Source organism: Oryx dammah, unplaced genomic scaffold (genome assembly GCF_014754425.2).
Source record: "Oryx dammah isolate SB20612 unplaced genomic scaffold, SCBI_Odam_1.1 HiC_scaffold_1, whole genome shotgun sequence".
Classification (NCBI taxonomy): Eukaryota; Metazoa; Chordata; class Mammalia; order Artiodactyla; family Bovidae; genus Oryx; species Oryx dammah.
The window spans coordinates 104,116,553-104,135,234 of NW_024070185.1; the positions used below are offsets into that span (position 1 = coordinate 104,116,553).

Here is an 18,682-nt window from a genome sequence, read left to right on the forward strand (position 1 = left end):
CTCAGAGGGAGAGAGAGGAGTAGGGAGGTTACGGCTGGAGAGGCAGTGGTCTCATCACTCCCTCTCCTCTCACCCCTGCGAAGGGTCTCTGTCAGGACCGCAGAGAGCAGCTCAAGGTCTTATATGACTGCGGGACTTCCCTAGCAGCCCAGTGGTTAAGCCTTTGTCTTCTAACGTAGCGGGTGTGGGCTCCTTCCCTGGTTGGGGACTGAGATTCCCCCATGCCTTGTGGCCCAAAACACCAAAACATGAAACAGAAACAATTTTGTAACAAATTCACTAAAGACTTTAAAAAGGGTCTACATCTAAAAAAAAAAAATCTTTAAAAACAAACAGCAACAGAGTCTTATCTGACCAACCACTAAATAATAGCTGTATGGCCCTGGACAAATTCCTTTACCCCTCTGAACCTCAGTGTGCCCACGTGTAAAATGGAACTTTTGTTGATACCTGTCTTGTAAAGTTGTAAGAATGAAGGGAGTCCGTGTGTGCAGAGTGCTAAGAATTCCACGGCTCATACGGCAACCACGCAAGCAGATGTGAGCTGCTATGAACTCTGACCTTGCTGGGGTCATCATCAGTACTGTGTTTATTATTATTGTCCCACTGGGTCACTTGGGGAGGTAGCCAGATACATTTTTAAGAGCGTCTACCAATATGAGTTTAAATTCCAGATCTTCCCCTTCTTCCCGCCTGATCTGGGGTAAGTTACTCGCCCTCTCTGAGTTCAACTTCCTTATCTGTTAAGCTCAGCCAGCACCTGCTTCAGCGGATTTGGTATCAAGCTTAAGTTGAATCACAGGGGCTGCATAGCTTACTTTGGAATTTGGCATGCACTTGGATGAGATGGCTTGATGGCATCACTGACTCGATGGACGTGAGTCTGAGTGAACTCTGGGAGTTGGTGATGGACAGGGAGGCCTGGCGTGCTGTGATTCATGGGGTTGCAAGGAGTTGGACACGACTGAGCGACTGAACTGAACTGAACTGAACTGAACTTGGTGCTCATCAAATGCAATTTCTCTTCCTTCCTGTCTTGAACGAGTCACCTGTTCTCCAGCCTGAAGAGCCTGAATTCCTAAATGAGACTTGTATATCTCCACAAAAGGCCTCCTAAACAGTCTGCTAACCTCCAGTCCGGCCTCCTCTCTATCATCCTCCTAGTGGCCACCAGTGTGATATTTCTAAATAGTATCACTCCCGAGTGCAAATAAATGCATTCTAAACAACAGCAGCAAACTGAACCTTCCTAAAGCTGACAGCCATGGTCCAGCTACTGATCCCATGGACAGATGATTTCAAAGCCTCTGTCTAGCCACAGGCACCTTCCTCTGGTAACCAAATGGGCTGCCCTCTGGTTCCTTAAAAACCTCACCGATTCCCACCTTGAGTGATCTCAGTTGAAGGCTCTTTTTGCTCTTTTTGGCACCTGCTAAGTTCTCTGTGAATGGAAGTTCTTAGAGCCTCAGGAAAACCACCTATTTATTTAATCTACTTTCCTATCATTTGATGAAGCTGAGCTCATCTCCAGTCCAGCAGATGGAGAACACAGTCCCAACTCTCCTGGGTTCAGGAGAGAAAATGAGGTACTAGGTTTTAATTTCAGTCATTCGGCTGGCATTTCCTATCCACCAAGATTAACACTCAGAGCCCAGCCCTCTTCATCCATCACTGGACATTGCTGATTAAAATGCCCACCCCATGTTCCTCTCCTCCCAACCAGCTCCCCTGTCCCCTCCCTCCTCCCTAAGCCATCATCCTGAACAACATCAATAACAAAACACACACCCCAAAGTTAATTTACAAAACCCACAGTAACAAAAAAAGGTCAGCTCTCTTGGAAATTAAATTTTGCCTAAGAAAAACTCATAATTACAAATGCACGAGAGAGTTCTTCCTGACACTTGAGACTGCCGCCAGGAGGGGTGACAGAGAGAGTCGGTTATAAATGGCCTTTGTCAAGCGGCAGAAAGGTTATAAAACTGGCTACATTTTGTGCTTAAAAAGAAAAATCAATTTTCCGTGGGAGTGAAGTGCTGTACATATTAATACAAGCTCAGAGGAGGCCCCTGCTTGTCTCAGAACATTTAGTGTCAGCCAGAAAGGCACTTGGTCATGGGGTCATTTGACGGCATGTGCTGCTACCCAAGGCCGGGCTGTCTGTCTGCAAGACTCAGGGGTGAGTGCTAGAAGGGAAGGCTGACCTTCTCACCAGGTAACAGAAAATACTACTCAATCAGGTAACTCACTATTCTTTCCATCATCCCCTACTGATTCCCCACCACTCCTGTTCTTTAAAACAATACATCTTATACTCCAAGCATAATCTAAGCACTTGATCTGATTTAATTCAGTTAACCTTCATGGCAAACCTATGAGGTCATGTGAGAGGCTAACGCACATGGGCTACGTGCGTGCTAAACTGCTTCAGTCGTGTCTGACTCTTTGCAACCCATGGACTGGAGCCTGCTGGGCTCCTCTGTCCATGGGATTCTCCAGGCAAGAATACTGGAAGAGATCGCCATGCTCTCCTGCAGGCGAGATCTTCCTGACCCAGGGATCGAACCTGCGTCTCTTACGACTGCTGCCTTGGCAGGCGGGTTCTTTACCACTAGCGCCACCTGGGAAGCCTCCTTAATCTTTGGAACCTAAGAATGCTTCCTCCTACGGTAAAAGCTCTAAATGCTGTCACAAAGGTCCTTTTAACAGGGAAGCAGAGAGAGAGATTGCATACAGAGAGGCCCATGTGGGGCGGGGGACACAGCAACTGGGGTGACGTGGCCACAAGCCACCCAACGCTGCAGCCACCAGAAGCCAGAGAGGCTGGGACATTCTCCCCTAGAGCCCTAGGACAGGGCAGGACCCTGCTGACACTGTGATCTCACACATCCGGCCTTCAGAGAGCCTCGAGAGAACACATTTCTATTTTCTTAAGCCACCGAGTTTGCTAGGCTGCTCTTAAATTTCTAATCCTCAGAACTGGCGTGAGATAATAAATGCCTTTTGTTTTAAGCTGCCCAATTTCGGGATAATTTGTTACACAGCAATAGATAACTAATACAGTGAGATAAATATATCAAGCGCTTGGCACGGTGTTCGGCAGACACTAGCTGCCAGCTGCCATTCTGGGTATGATTAAGGAGCTTAGGATCCAGATTGAGAAATGAGAAATACACCTATCTGTTAGACAGAGAACTAGTTACCCAGGAAATGTGAAGAAGCATGGAAATTCTGTCAATGTGCTTGACTGGGAAGTATCAAAGGAGGGGGGCTTGGGTCAGAGGTGTATTTTTACGGAGAAGACAGATGTCACTGAAGCAAAAGGGACATTCTGTTTTCTAGGAAGAGGAAGAACAGAACCCTCCCCAGGAATACCACTCATGTGCCCAGTGACCTTGTACCGAGCTGGGCCTCAGCTTGCTTTCTTTAAAGAGGAGGAATAGCTTGGAGACGGGACCTGACGAGACAGGAGACAAGGGTGATTTCAGTCTCGAACTGCACACAGGCCTTTGATGCTGAGCATCTAGGCAAGTGCTTCCCCTCGGAAACAGTCTCAGGCTCCTCTGTAAGAGAGAAATAAGAACGCCTTTCTGGGAGGCATTTCTGGAGACCCTGTGAGAAAACCACCTAGAATATCTGCCTCAGAAGCTGGCACATCATAAGCACTCCATGAATGAAGCATAAAAGAACGGGTCGGGGAACAAACGGTACATGGACGAACCCATTCTCCCCACGAAGCCTAAGTGGGACTATCAGCATTTCTTTTCTTTCTCACCCATCTAAGTCCTTCACTGGATCATTTAACAAACATATCCTGACCGTCTACTCAGTGCTAAGCACACATGCTGGGTGCTGGACATAGCAGTAAAGAACACAAGCAAGATCTTGTTCTCAAGGGGAATAAATTCTAGAGAGAAGACAAATAATTAACAGGAAGTAAAATGATTTTTTCATAGTGTAAAGAAGTACAACAAACGTTCACTTCAGTTCAGTCACTCAGTCGTGTCTGACTCTTTGAGACCCCATGAACCACAGCACACCAGGCCTCCCTGTCCATCACCAGCTCCCGGAGTTTACCTAAACTCATGTCCATTGAGTCGGTGATGCCATCCAACTATCTCATCCTCTGTCATCCCCTTCTCCTCCTGCCCTCAATCTTTCCCAGCATCAGGGTCTTTTCCAATGAGTCAGTTCTTCACATCAGGTGGGCAAACTATTGGAGTTTCAGCTTCAACACTAGTCCTTCCGAAGAACACCCAGGACTGATCTCCTTTAGAATGGACTGGTTGGATCTCCTTGCAGTCCAAGGGACTCTCAAAAGTCTTATCCAACACCACAGTTCAAAAGCATCAGTTCTTCAGCGCTCAGCTTTCTTTATATAGTCCAACTCTCACATCCATACATGAGTACAACAAAAGTGCAATGTGATAAAAAGTGAATGGGGATAGAGTCAAAGAGGTATAAACTGAGCGCTTGAGCAAAGCCTGAACACTAAGTAGAATCTCCCAATAGAATATAAGTGGAGAGAGTTATCCAAGAAGTAATAGCAAGTATGAAAGTCCTGAGTCAGGAACAGTGTTGTCCTATCCATGGAACAGAGGAGACCAACGCAGCTGAAGCTCCATGAGACAGGAATAAACAAGGTTAGTATAAGGCAAGCGGGGAGAGGTAGGAAGGGACCAGATCACTTAAGCCAGGGGTTGGCAAACTGTGGTCTATAGGACAAATGTAATCAGAGAACTGTGCTTTTTTTCTTTTTAATTATGCATTTAAAAATGTTGAGATACTTAGAGATTCACAGGACACTTTAAGAAATAAGGCTCAAATAGTAAAGAATCTGCGTGCAATGTGGGAGACCTGGGTTCCATCCCTGGGTTGGGAAGATCCCCTCGAGAAGGGAATGGCAACCCATTCTAGTATTCTTGCCTGGAGAATCCCCATGGACAGAGGAGCCTGGAGGGCTGCAGTCAATGGGGTCACAAAGAGACAGGCATGACTGAGCGACTAACCACACACAGCACAACACAGAAAGATATGATGCGTTACCAGTTTCCCTCAATGGTAACATCTTGCAAAACTATAGTAAAGTATCACACCCAGGATATACATATAGACAATCAAGATACAGGACATTTCCACCACTACGTTCATTCCTCCTCTTGCCCTTTTAAAGCCATACCCACTGCTCACCTGACTCCCTTCCTGAGTACTTGGCAACAACCAGTGTGTTCTCTGTTTCTATAATGTTTGTCATTTCAAGATGGTTACATAAATAAAATCATAAATCAAATGAACTTTTCAGGAGTTGAATTTTCACTAGCACATTTCTCATATTCATCCAGGTGGTTTCATGTGCCCATATTTAGTTCCTTTTTAAATGAAGAGTATTTTCTTTTTTTTAAATGAAGAGTATTATGCTATGGTATGGAGGGACTATGAGTGTGTGTGTGTGTGTGTGCTAGCTGCTTCAGTCTTGTCCGACTCTTTGCATCTCCATGGACTGTTGCCTGCCAGGCTCCTCTGTTCATGAAATTTCCCAGGGCAGAATACTTGGAGTGGGATGTTATTTCATTCTCTCAGGGATCTTCCCGACCCAGGGATTGAATCTGCATATCTGGCATCTCCTGCACTGGCAGGCAGATTCTTTACAGCTGTACCACGTGGTAAGTGCTAAAGCTGCACTGGTGTGCAGGGTCTTTTTTTGTGTGTGAGGACGTAAGTTTTTATTCCCCTGGGAGGGAAAAAAGGCCAAGGAGTATAATTTCTCAGTTGTATGATCATTGCATGTCTAATATTTTTAGGAAGCTTTTCCAGGGTGGTGGTACTAATTTAAATGCCCACAAGCAAAATATGAGCAGTCCAGTTTCTCCACATCCTTGTCAACATTTCATGTTGTGGATATTGTTTCATTTTAGCCACCCTGACAGAGGTGTAGTCATACCCCCACTGTGGCTTCAATTTGCATTTTCCTAATAGTTAATGATACTGAACATCTTTGGTTTATCTGTCATCTCTATATCCTTTTCAGTGAGATGTCTCTCAATGTTTTTTGCTCATTTCCTAATTGGATTGCTTATCATCCTTAAGGTCTGAGAGTTCTTTATATATTCCAGACGTTAGACTTTTGTCAGATACGCAGTTTGTAAATATTTTCTTTCCCACTTTGTAACTTGTCTTCTCATCATCTTCCACTGAGCTTTCACAGAGCAAGTGTTTTTCATTTTGATGAAATCCAAGTTATCATTTTCTCTTTTATGGATCATAAAAACTATATCTTGGAATCTAAGAACACTTTGCCAAGCTCAAATCTCAAATAGTTGCTCATATATGTGTGTGTGTGTTCTAGAAGTGTTATAGCTTTAGGTTTTACATTTAATTCTAATTCTATGATGCATTTCAAGTTAATTTTTACACAAGGTGTGAGACATACTCCGAGGTCTGCATCTCCAGTGAAATTATCCAAACTTATAGATTTTTTTGAGGGGAGTTTTTAAGTGACATTTTGAATTTTCTTAAAAGTTATAGGGGGACTTCCCTGGTGGTCCAATGGCTAAGACTTTGTACTTCTAAGACAGGGGACCTGGGTTCAATCCCACATGCTGTAACTAAGATCCAGCAAGCTACGATGATGATCAAAGATTCTGTATGCTGCAACTAAGACCCAGTTCAGCAAAAATTAAAAACAAAAGTTATAGGGCAATTCAAATATCTGTTTCATATTGGGTGAATTGTCGTATTTTGCATTTTTCAAGGAAGTAGTTCATTTCATTTAGGGTGTCAAATATACGTGGGTATAGCTATTTGTAGCGGTTCTTTATTAACCTTTTTGATGTCTGCAGGGTCTATAGTGATATCATCTGTCTTATTCCTGATATTGGTAACTTGTGTCTTCCCTTTTCTTTAAAAGTCTTGCTATTTTGTTTATTTCTTCAAGTTTCCTAATGGTTCAGAGAGTAAAGAATCTGCCTGCGATGCAGGAGACGTGGGCTTGATCCTTGGGTCAGGAAGAACCCCTGGAAAAGGGAATGGCTACCCACTCCAGTATTCTCACCTGGAAAATCCCATGGACAGAGGAGCCTGGCGAGCTACAGTCCATGGGTCACAAAGAGTTGGACACAACTGAGCAACTAACACTTGATTCCTGATGGAAACTTGGGTCTTCCCTCTTCTTTTCTTTAAAAGTCTTGCCATTTTGTTTATTTTTTCAATTTTCTTGACATTTTCAAATGAGCTTTTTGTTGTTTCATTGATTTTTATCTTTTTTCTGTTTTCAATTGTATTGATTTCTTCTGTTTGATTTGGGTTTATTATTCTCCTTTTAGTAGGTTCTTGAGATAGGAACTTAGATTACTCATTTGAAACTTTTTTCTCCTAATATATGCATTTATGGCTATAAATTTCCTCCTCATTAAATATAAAGACTTTCACTTTAAGGAAAAGGATGAATTACTGTGCTAGCTGTGTCCTACAAATTTTGATATATTGTCTTTTTATTTCATTCTGTTCAATGTATTTTTAATTTCCCTTGAGACTTCCTCTTTGACCCATAGATTATTTAGAAATATGTTGCGTATTTTTCAGGTATTTAGGTGTTTAGGTATCCCAGGTGTTATCTATTACTGCTTTCTAGTTTGATTCTGCGGTGGCTGGAGTACATACTCTGTATGATTTAAATTCATTAAATTTGTTGAGACTTTTACCATGGCTCAGAATACAGTCTATCTCAATACATGTCCCATAGGCACTTAAAAAGAATGTTCTCTGTTGCTGCTGAGCAGAGAGTTCTATAAATGTTAACTAGATCCTTCTAGCTGGAGGTGTTACTAAGCTAATCTATAACATTGTTCATTTTCTACCTGTTCTATCAGTTGTTGAGGTGGGGGGGCAGTTATGGAAGGATCCAGATATAACTGCATTAGTCTATTTTTCCTTTCAGTTCAATTAATTTTTGCTTCATACATTTTGCAGCTCTGTTGTTCAATGCATAAATATCTATGATTTCTATGTCTCCCTGGTGGACAACCCTTTCATTATTACATTCAGAGTCCTTCTCTTTGCTCTAAGGCCTACTTTACAATATTAATAAAGCTACTTCAGCTTTTGTTTGCTATATATATGTATCTTTTTTTCTGTTTACTCTCAAATCTACATAAATCATTATATGTGAAGTGAGTTCCTCACAGAGAGCATATACTTGGGTTGTGATTTTTAACCACTCTGCCAATTCCAGTCTTTTAATTTGTGTAGTAAGATCACTTATATTTAATGTGATTAGTGATATCTTGGAACTTAAGTCTACTGGCTTATTTTCTGTTTACTGATCTCTGCTTTTCATTTCTCTGCTTTCTTTGCCTTACCTTCCTGTGGGTTACTTGAGCCCTTTTTAGAACTTCATTTTAATGCATCTATAATATTTGGGGACACATCTCTTGGTATAGTTTTTAGTGGTTGTTCTAGTATGCATAACTTATCCTAGTGTACTGGTGACAGCATTTACCAGTTTAATTGATGTGTAGAAAACTTACTTCTCTTTATGTCCTTTTATCCTTACCCATTTATAACATAATTTTCTTAAAAGTGAAAGTGAAAGTCACTTAGTCACGTCTGACTCTTTGCGACCCCATGGACTATACAGTCCATAGAATTCTCCAGGCCAGAGTACTGGATGGGTAGTCATTCCCTTCTCTAGGCAATCTTCCCAACCCAGGGATCAAACCCAGGTCTCCCACATTGCAGGTGGATTCTTTACCAGCCGAGCCACAAGGGAGGCCCAAGACTACTGGAGTGGGTAGACTATCCCTTCTCCAGCAGATCTTCCCCACCCAGGAATTGAACTGGAAGATCCCCTGGAGAAGGAAAAGGCTACCCACTCCAGTATTTTGGCCTGGAGAATTCCATGGACTGTATAGTTCATGGGGTTGCAGAGAGTCAGACACGAATGAGTGACTTTCACTTCACCAGGGAAACCAAGGATGCAAGAAGATGTGGTAATTTTCTTAATATTCTTCTAAGCACACAGTTGTCCCTCAGTATCCATAGCAGACTGGTTCCAGCACTCCACAGGGATACCAAACTCCACTGACGCTTAAGTCCTTTATATGGCCTGGTACAGTGAACACAGTTACAGACACTCCACATCTGCAGGCGGTCTGGCTACAAATCCAACCACCTGGGAAATTTACATCGGAGGTTGTTGAATCTGTGGCTGTGAAACCTGGGGATATTGGGTGGACTGTATTTAGAAGCACATCAGATATTGCTATCATTTTGGCTTTAATCATAAAAACACAATGAAGATAACTCAAGAGGAGAAAAAAGGTCTAAGGCAATTACCTGTATTTTTGATAACCATGTTCTTTCTTCCCTTCCAGTGTTCCAAGATTCTTTCTTTTATGATTGCCTTTCTGTTTGGTAACTTTCATTAGGCATTTATTGAAACGTCTACAGGTGACAAATTTTCTTAGTTTTCCTGCATCCTAGAATATCTTCATTCTCCTTCATTCCTGAAAGATTATTTTATAGGACACAGGCTTCTGGGTTGACAGATCTATTTTTTATTCATCACTTGCAAAATGTTATGCCACTTCCTTCTGGCCTCCATGATTTCTTATGAGAATCCACTGTCATTCAAATGGTTTTTCCCTGTAGATGTCATTTCTCTCTCCTTGTTTTTAAGATTCTTTTTAAAGACATCTTCCAGAAATTTGCCTATGATGTGTTGGTGTGGACTTGTGTGTTTATCCTTGAGTTTTCTCAGCTTTTTGAATCTGTAGAATGATTCATTTTGCTAAATCGGGGCAGTTTTTAGCCATTGTTCATTTGTGTACTTTTTCAGTCCTGCTGTTTCTTCTCTTATTCTGGGATTCCAATGACACAAATGTTAGATCTTTTTTTCCCAGTCCTACAGGCCCATGAGGCTGTGTTCATTTTCTTTTGCAATCTATTTTCTCTTGATGTTCAGAGTGGGTAATTTCTATTGTTCTCTCAGTTCACTGATTATTTTCCTTGTCCTCTCCATTCTGCTGGTGAGTCAATCCACTGCTTTATTTTTAAAAATCATTTATTGTATTTTTCAGTTACATAATTTCCATTTGCTTCTCCTTTATATTTTTTGGTTCTTTGTTGAGATTTTCTTCCTCTCTCCTGTCTTTTTTTTTTTTTTTTAATCTGTGCTTATAATTGCTTGTTTAAGCATTTTTATTAGGGCTATCCCAGCATATTCGTCAGATAATTATAATATCTCTGTTATCTTGGTAGCAGCATTTACTGGCTGTCTTTTTTCATTCTGTTTGAGATCTCCCTAGCTCTTATTCTTAGTATGACAAGTGATTCCCAATGGAAACCTAGACTTTTCTGGCATTATGTTATATTAGTATTTTTTAAAATTCTGAATCTTAAAGATATCTTTTTTTAATCTGGCTTTTTCTGACACCGCTCCAGCAGGGGAAAGGGGAGACACAGCTGGTAATTGTCAGGAGGAGACAGAACTCCAGTTTCCCCACTTGGCCTCCATGGATACCCAAGAGGGAAGGGTCCTCGTTGTGCTTGGGAGTGGTGGCAATCTGCCTCCCTACTGGGACTCTGCTGATACCCTCCTGGATGGGAACAGTAGGTATGCAGAGCCTCTGTTCCCCACTGACACCATGTGGGTGGCGAGGAGGAGTGGCTTCATCACTACTGATCAATGGCCCTGACTTTCTACTAGCATCCTCAGCAGCCTTGGGAGAACAGCGTATTACTGAAGGTTGAGGGTGACATCCAGGCTCTTCATTTAGTCTCCACTGACACTGGACAGACCTTGGATGGAGTTAGGAGGGCCGCTCATTACCTCTCAGTGGGGACTAAAGTCCTGGCTCCTTACCTGACCTCTGACACCCCGCTAGCAGGCAGGGAGGACTGGGTTGGCAGACTGTCTCAGTACAGCCTGCTAAAGATGAAATCTAGTTCCCTACTTGACCTTGATTAGCATGGGTGGGGAACAGGCATGTTGTTGCTATTTACTTATTTTTCCTGTGATGTTTGGCTAGAATAGAATGGTCAGTGCCTAAAATCTTCTGTGTTGGTTGGTTGGCTTCCCTTTTCCTAATACTCTGGCTGAAGAAAGCAGGCTTTTGATTGTTTTTGTTTTATTTGATTTTTTTTGTGGAGGTTTTCTGCTTTTTCTTTGTTTTTGTCTCTCTACAGGCTTTTATTTCATAGATGCTGGCTCCTTCAACTCCAGGCTTGGGACATGAGGCAGAAAGAAAATGCAGGGAATGACCAGCATGTCTTCCTTGGTCTCAAAACCCCTAAACTGACCTGCCTCCTTCTCTCCACCTTTCACAGTCTTGGGTGTGCCCAGTCGTGCCTGATTCTTTGTGACCCCATGACCTGTAGCCCGCCAGACTCCTCTGTTTATGGAATTCTCCAGACAAGAATACTGGAGAGGGTTGCCATTTCCTATGCTAGGGGATCTTCCCGACCCAGGGATCAAACCCACATCCCTTGAGTCTCATGCCCTGGCAGGATGATTCCGGACCATTAGCGCCACCTGGGAAGCCCACCATCTTAATTTGTTTTATAGATCACCTCTGGAGGCTTTAGTTGTTTTTAGTGGGAGAAATAGAGAAAAGAAATCCACTCCTTCACAGCCTATTTTTGCACAGCTCTAGAGCTAAAAATGTCTCTTTACATTTTAAAAGGGTTTTGCTTGTTTATTTGTTTTTAAAGAAGATAATGACGAAAGGACCACACATGACTTTCAAAGTCTAAAATGTTTCGCTGCATGGCCCTTTATACAAAAAAATTGCTAACCCTGGACTCTGGTCATGAGAAGGCATCTCAAGTTTATTCTAAGTGTAACTAGAAGGCACTGGAGGTCTATTGGCAGAGGAGTGGAGTGATCTGCTTTCCTACTTAGAAGAGATTACTGAAGTAAGTGAATTCAATTATCTCTAAGTACTTCCTTGGAGCTCACAGAAGCAGCCTTGGAAGGCAGGCTCTGTGGGACCAGAAGCTGGCAGGAGAGAGGGGGCAGGTCCAGCTGACGATGACCCCATTTCTGGCAGTATTGCTCCTTTGCCTGAGGTCTCATGGTAAGTAGGTGACAGAGCTTGGGGCCTAACCTAGGCCAGCCAGGCTCCAGAGTTTCACAGCCTCCATTCTGCTCCATCTCGGAAGAGAAACCACAGGAAGATCCTGGGCCTGGGTCCCTGAGGCTTAAAGCCTTGAGGATCTGAGAGGGGAGGGCTGGGGGATTCCCAGCTGTTTCCCTCACAGGCTGGCACTGCCCTGCTCTTTCCAGCTTCCTCCTCCACCCCTGTGCCTGCTCTGGCTCCTTCCCAGCCTGACTTTTCATCAGCACCAAGCCATTTGTTTCTGTTTGTAATTATGCATTTTAATGTTCATTAATTATGGAATGCAAATTGCTCCGAGCACAAAATTTGTAATGAGCTGTTCCACCACCCCACCCCCAGGTCTAGAAGGTGGACCAGCTGTTCTAAAGCAGAAGGGAAAACAACCAACTTACAAAACAGAATAACTTTTCCTGGGGCTGACTGACTCTGAATAAGTGAATAAACCTGGGGCATTTTCTAGTGGCACTGGAGGACAAACCCTGCCCTCCAACCCTGGGAGACACAAGTGTGGTACCTCCATTCTTTTCTACAACCTGGGACATGAGAGGCACGGAGGGGTAATGGAAGCTGCTCCAGCTTAGACTCAGCCTCTTACTGGCTATCGTTTTGAACTCTTCAAGTGGCTTCTCTGAACCTCAGTTTCTTCCTTGGGAAGACTGGTAGTGAGAAAACCATCCTCAAAGTGGAAGCGGCAGGCAGATGGGATGCTGGAGATAAGAAGCCAGATCCTTACAAGCCTCAACAGATACAGGGGAATAGCTCTCCAGAACACTGAATTCCAGTTCTGCCCCCTTGGTCTCTCGCTGGATGGCCTCGGGCAAGCACATCCCACCCTCTGAGTCTGTTTCCTCTGCTATAAAATCAAAGAATTGGGCAATAGCAAGATAGAGAAGACTATTAGCTCTGAGCTGCTTGGTGTTTATCAAAGCAACTACGGATCTTGAACAGGGGAGAACTAGGTCCGAAGTATTTCAGAAGAAAATGGAGAATTTCCTTATATCGAGGGAACATGGTTTAAGAAGGGCTTCCCTCGTGGCTCAGCAATAAAGAATCTGCCTGCCAATGTCAGAGACGCAGGTTTGATCCCTGGGTCAGGAAGATCTCCTGGAGAAAGAAATAGCAACTCACTCCAGTATTCTTGCCTGGAAAATCCCTTGGGCAGAGAAGCCTGGTGGGCTACAGTCCATGGGGTCGCAAAGAGTCAGACACGACTTGGTTACTAACAACAACAACAACACTTTAAGAAATCACAAGAATGCCACTGAACCTGCCTAATCATGGGCAAAGCTTCATCCTCCTCCAAGGCCTCTACTAGCACCTGCTCTCTCTCATTGCCAAGTTCAAGCAGAATGAGAGCACTGCCTCTAGGGAACAGTGCTGCCTCCTAACAGTAGCGCTGCACCATAAGACCATGGTCAAGATTAAATGAGACAACGACATCCGTGAGCTTAGACAGGAATGAGAGGCTGAGCATGCTGGCGGTTATGGAGCATCCTCACAACTTCGAGTGAAGCTGATCAGACACTGTCTTCCTATGTGCCCTGGCTTCCCTGAGCCTCGGTTTCCACTGAAAAGAGTCTCTCTTACTTCTCTGGACTTGTGAGAGAACCCAACCAGATCACGTACCTGCCACATACCTGCCACGATGGCAGGGGCTCAAAAAATGGTAACTCTTATTGTAGACACCTTGTTGCTTTACCCCAAGTAGGAAACATATCCAAGAAACAACAGAAGGGGACCCGTTACATGCAGAGAGTAGGCAAAATATTGCCACAGGCAAGCTTTGCTTTCCCTAACATTGTTAAGGTAGGACCAGTATCATTCTGTTCACTCAGATGAAGAAACTAAAGCCCAGAGAGGCCAAGTGACTTGCCTAAGGTCACACAGCAAGGGGGAGTCAATCAGGCCCACTGCTGAAGGTTCCCTGATTTTAATGAGGCGCTCTTTCCCCTGACCCACATCCAGTTCCATCGTGTATGCATGCTAAGTCACTTCAGTCATGTCCGACTCTTTGCTACCCTATGGATTGTAGCCCACCAGATTCCTCTGTCCATGGGATTCTCCAGGCAAGGGTACTGGAGTGGGCTGCCATGCCCTCCCCCATGAGATCTTCCCAACCCAGGGGTCAAACCCACAGTTCTTATGTTTCCTGCACTGGCAAGTGGGTTCTTCGCCATTGCAGATGGTAAAGAATCTGCCTGTAGTGTGGGGAACCTGAGTTCAATCCCTGGGTCAGGAAGATCCCCTGGCAACCCACTCCAGTGTTCTTGCCTGGAGAATCTCATGGACAGAGGAGCCTGGCAGGCTACAGTCCATGGGGACAGACCATGGGGTGGACTGAAGTGACTCACACTTTCCCTTCCCCTGACCCATATGGAGGCAGCCTGTGATGTCCCCAGCAGGTCAGACTGGCTAGGGCTGCACAAGGATTCTGAGAACCCTGCTGAAAGGTCACTGTGAAGAGTTATGACTTGGGATGCCACAGTGTAGTCCTGAATACACAGATGAGATACAGGGTCCTGGGAATAGGGAGAGAGAGAGAAGGAAGCAAGGAAGGAAATGAAATGGGTGTTTATGGAGCACCTCCCACGTGCTGCCTATCTCCCATAAGCTATTTCTTCAAATCCCCACAACAAAGCTCAGAGGCACCTCTCAGATATTTTGCCATTGAGGTTACAGAGGATCACAGGAGCTGAGTCCTTTAGTAAGAACCACCCTTTTGATTGGGCTTCCCCGGTGGCTCAACAGTAGAGTCTGCCTGCATTGCAGGAGACTTGGGTTTGATCCCTGGGCTGGGAAGATCCCCTGGAGAAGGCAATGGCAACCCATTCTTTGAGTCACAAAGAGTCGGACACGACTGAAGTGACTGAGCTTGCATGCACACACCCTTTAGACTGAAGACTGAGTGGGCCTGCCGCTCCTCGTCCCTGGAGGCCGTGGGAGAACCGCCGAGAAAGGGAGTGAGTTGGGAAGCTCCGTGTGCCCCCTCCCCACTCAGCCTCAGTCTGTCAACAGGGCCGGCCTGCCCATCTATTACTGCTGACATTGATTTGGACAACCGGGCCAGTGGAGAGCCCATAATTATTGGGAGTTTTAATCAACTCGTGTCAATTCAGCTGCCGCTCAGTTTGTGCTGGTCTGCAATGCTGACGTGGAGGGAGGAGTGGCAGGCAGGCAGAAAAGAACTGCAGGGGTCAACAGTCCTGGGCAGGGTAAGCTCCACCGGGACCTCGGACCTCCCTGCATGTGAAGAAGGCAGAGCCCACTCGCCTCAGGCCCTCGGAGGGCTTTCAGAAATGCTGCCCAAAACACCGCCGGGCCTCATCTGTCCTACCTGCATGCAGAAACCATGTGGGTCCATGCCCAGCAGTGCCCATTCTAGGCAGGGTCCAACCGCAGCATCTCTGTCCATGCTATGCCCTCATCCGGGCCCGCCCTCCTCTTCCTAAAGAATCCTATGCATCCTCTAAGTTACAGCATAAATAGCCCCCCTTCGCAGATGGCTTCCTGAGCTCAAGAAGGAGAGGGACGTTGAAGAGACAGAAAGGAATGGTCTAATCTGGATGCTGCTACTTCCTAGCCCTGTGACTTTGGGCAAGTCACCACACCTTTCTGATGCTGGCTTCCCCATTTTACAATGGACTTGATAATAAATCACGGCCTCCTGAGGTTGCTGGGAACTCTGAGGATCATCACAGATGAGAAATCCCCGTGTGGAAGTCCTGACTTCCTTTTGGTGGCTGGAGTGAACAAGAATCATTTTTTCCCTTTTCTCCCACGTTAATTATTCTTCTAGCACAAACTTTGCTCTGCCAGGCCGGATGGTTTCTGGTTCACAGTCTGTCTCCTTCTGAGCCTACGGGCTATTTCAGGACAGAGTGTAACACACACAGCTTCTGCTTGTCAGCACCACCCCACCGTCCAGCACAGACCCCGTGTCCACTTTGGTGTCAGGCCGGAACCCCACCTGGTGCTGCCATTTAGCCAGCCATGTATTAACAGTCACTTCATTAACATTTTAAGCCTTAATTTTCTCAATATAAAATGAGCCTAATCCTATCTACCTGAAGAATTGCCATATGTGTGTGTGGCGGGGGGCGGTGTGGGAGTGGGGAGTTAGACATTTAATGTCTCTTACATAGAGCCTGGTACAGGGTAAAATGTCAGTTGTTATAAAAGTTTAGTTATTATGATGATGATCACTCAATATTCGATGCTTGGTAAATATTTTTGGAATGTAATAAAATGTCTGGTTCTGTTGCTTCATTTTGGCTTGAGTTCCAGTGAAATACCAACAGGCCATTCTCTCCACATGTCAGCCATCTGTGCAGTTTCAACACGTTCTTACTGAAGACACGAGAAAGGAAATTCAAACACTTTGAACACCTACTGCAGGCCAAGCACGAGGTATTTTCCCTGGTCTACTCTGCTAAAATCCACGATCCAAGAGCCTGCTGTCATTAGATTAATTCTGCAGAAGAGAAAACTGGTTTGGGGGCCAGAAGTGCTTTTCCCTATCACTCAGCTTTCCAAGAGTAGGGCCGGGGTGCAAACACAGGTGTGTAAAGTGAAAGTGTGAGTCACTCAGTCGTGTCTGACACTTTATGACCCCATGGACTGTAGGCCACCATGCTCCTCTGTCCATGGAATTCTCTAGGCAAGAATAGTGGAGTGGGTAGCCATTCCCTTCTCCAGGGGATCTTCCTGACTCAGGGATTGAACCTGGGTCTCTTGCATTGCAGGTGGATCTTTTACTGAGCCACCAGGTGTGTCTGACTCCAAGCCCACGCTCTTTCCACTCACCATATCACTCTTGTTGTATGGAGACACAAAGAAATAGATTGTAATGGTCCCTGACCTGCAGGAGAGTTTAGACCAACTGGAGGAAGTGGGTACACTCTGACAGGCTTATGCTTCGTTTATGCTCAAGAAAAATGCTGAAATGCCAATGCAGGCAAACCCTGGAGATACTGAGGATTTTGTTCCAGGACAATGCAATAAAGTGAATATCTCACTAACACACGCCAGACAAAGATTTTTGGTATTTCAGTGCATATCAAAGTTATATTTACAATATACTGTAGTCTATTAAGTGTGCCATAGCACTATTTCTTAAAAAAAAAAAGAAAGAAAGAAATGTACATGCCTTAATTAAAAAATACTTTATTGAGGGCTTCTCAGGTGGCTCAGTGGTAAAGAATCTGCCTGCCAATGCAATAGCTGGAAGAGACACAGGTTTGATGCCTGGGTTGGGAAGATCCCTTGGAGGAGGAAATGGCAACCCACTCCAGTATTCTTGCCTGGGAAATCCCATGGACAGAGGGGCCTGGTGGAATACAGTCTCTGGGGTCGCCAAAGAGTCTGACGTGACTGGGTGACCAAGCACACAGTAACCACCTCACTGATGGGAAGATGGAACAGATAAGGCGCCTTCCAAGAAATACTCTATTGCTGAAAAATGCTAACTGTCATCTTCTGAATGCAGTGGGGCTGCAACATGTCAGCTCAGGGACTTTCCTGGTGGTCCGGTGGTTAAGACTCCAAGCTCCCAAAACAGGGAGCCGAGGTTTGATCCACGGTCAGAGAACTGATCCCCTGTGCTGCCACTAAGAGCCTGCATGCCGCAACGAAAGACCCCACCCAGGACAACCAAGACCCGTGCAGCCAGATATAAACACAAAAAACCCCTTCAGTTCATGGACACCACAACATCAATGCAGCACAATAGCAAGGCACAATGAGACAAGGCATTCTAGCAGTGGCAAAATGCATGGCTGGGTTTGCTTACGACATGCTGTTTGGGGCCGGCTGTGCAAATTTATGGTCGCCTCCCTTTCCCATCGGAGGAGCCCTGGGAGTTAGGAGAGGCAAGTTACGATCCCTGCTTTGCGCACTTCCCTTCTCTGGCTCTCAGTCTTCCCCTCTGTGCAGTGAGAAAGCTGGCAGCTGGTCTCTAAGGGCCCTTCCAGCTTGGACCTCCTGTGGCTCTCTGCAAGCAGCTGACAGGGATTCCCAGGGAGGCCAGGCGGTAGGTTTTGAGAGTCAGTGGCCCCTGAGCTGGGGATCCATGCAGAAGGTTGTTCTAGAGAGACTGAGTTGAGAACATTGCTCGGAGCTCACTCTACAGCCTGGGCATCTTTCTGAGGGGTGTCGTCACGCCTTCTGCAACTCTCTGGAGCCCTGCATGGGCTGGGCGTTCAGTTCAGCAAACCCTTATTCAAAGCCAGCTGCCCTCCAGGCCATCACATGTACAAACCCTTAGCCCCAGCTCTCAAGGAGCATCTATTCCAAAGTGGAGAGGCATGGGGAGAAAAAATAAACGCATGCATTCTTTTTTCTTTTTTCTTTTTGGTCATGCTGTGCAGCATGCTGGATTTCAGTTTCCCGACCAGGGATCGAACTGGTGCCCCTTGCAGTGGAAATGTGGAGACCTCACCACTGGGCTGCCCAGGAAGTCCCAGCGTATACCTTCTTACAGTCCTCGAGGTTTCCTATATGGTACCAAGAAATACTGCAAATTAACAGAAGAGAGGCCAGGAAACACTCTCCCAAGAAAATCTGCCAGC

At 45.1% G+C, this 18,682-nt stretch overlaps 1 protein-coding gene across 2 annotated transcripts in view; it reads right to left on the minus strand.

The window, feature by feature from the left end:
* ASTN2 (astrotactin 2) overlaps positions 1-18,682 on the minus strand; it is a 1,024,651-nt gene that overhangs the window by 366,793 nt on the left and 639,176 nt on the right. The window lies entirely within an intron of this gene.